Source organism: Arachis hypogaea, chromosome 7 (genome assembly GCF_003086295.3).
Source record: "Arachis hypogaea cultivar Tifrunner chromosome 7, arahy.Tifrunner.gnm2.J5K5, whole genome shotgun sequence".
NCBI classification, from domain to species: Eukaryota; Viridiplantae; Streptophyta; class Magnoliopsida; order Fabales; family Fabaceae; genus Arachis; species Arachis hypogaea.
Window position 1 is genome coordinate 69,714,518 of NC_092042.1, and position 1,158 is coordinate 69,715,675.

General features: G+C 38.3%; 1 non-coding gene across 1 annotated transcript; it reads right to left on the minus strand.

Moving 5' to 3' along the window:
- Positions 1 to 782: 782 nt before the first annotated feature.
- Positions 783 to 890, minus strand: LOC112704237 (small nucleolar RNA R71). The gene has a single exon (XR_003154872.1). It is a non-coding gene; the product is annotated as a small nucleolar RNA R71 (small nucleolar RNA).
- Between the last annotated feature and the right edge of the window lie 268 nt (positions 891 to 1,158).

Below are 1,158 nucleotides of genomic sequence, written 5' to 3' on the forward strand. Positions count from 1 at the left end.
TTTCGAACATCACTAACCCTTTTTCAAAAACAATTTTCAAAAACTCTCTCTTTCTCATCTCATTCTATTTATTTATTTAATTACTAACACTCTTCTCTTCATCTAAAAATTCAAACTCTCTCTTCTCCTCTATGTTCGAATTTTTCTCATCCTTCTTCTATTCTTTTCTTCTTCTACTCACATAAAGGAATCTTTATACTGTCACATAGAGGATTTCTCTTTCTTTTTTGTTTCTTCTTTTTTATATGAGCAAGAGCAAGGACAAGGACATTCTTGTTGAAGCAGATCCTGAACCTGAAAGGACTCTGAAGAAGAAGCTAAGAGAAGCTAAAGCACAACAATCCAGAGAAAACCTTACAGAGAGTCTCGAAAAAGAAGACATGGCCAAACCCAATAACAATGGTGGAGGTGCAAGGAGGATGCTTGGTGATTATACTACACCTACTTCCAATTTTTATGGAAGAAGCATCTCAATCCCTGCCATTGGAGCAAATAATTTTGAGCTGAAGCCTCAACTAGTTGCTCTAATGCAACAGAACTGTAAGTTTCATAGACTTCTATCAGAAGATCCTTATCAGTTTTTAACTGAATTCTTGCAGATCTGTGATACTGTTAAGACTAATGGAGTAGATCCTGAAGTCTACAGGCTCATACTTTTCCCTTTTGCTGTAAGAGACAGAACTAGAACATGGTTAGACTCACAACCTAAAGATAGCCTGGACTCTTGGGATAAGCTGGTCACGACCTTCTTAGCCAAGTTCTTTCCTCCTCAAAAGCTGAGAAAGCTTAGAGTGGATGTTTAGACCTTCAAGCAAAAAGATGGTGAATCCCTCTATGAAGCTTGGGAAAGATACAAGCAGTTGACGAAAAAGTGTCCTTCTGACATGCTTTTAGAGTGGACCATTTTGGATATATTCTATGATGGTCTATCTGAGTTCTCTAAGATGTCACTGGACCATTCTGCAGGTGGATCCATTCACCTAAAGAAAATGTCTGCAGAAGCTCAAGAACTCATTGACATGGTTGCAAATAACCAATTCATGTACACCTCTGAGAGGAATCCTGTGAGTAATTGGACGCCTCAAAAGAGGGGAGTTCTTGAAATTGATGCTCTGAATGCCATATTGGCTCAGAACAAAATGTTGACTCAGCAAGTCA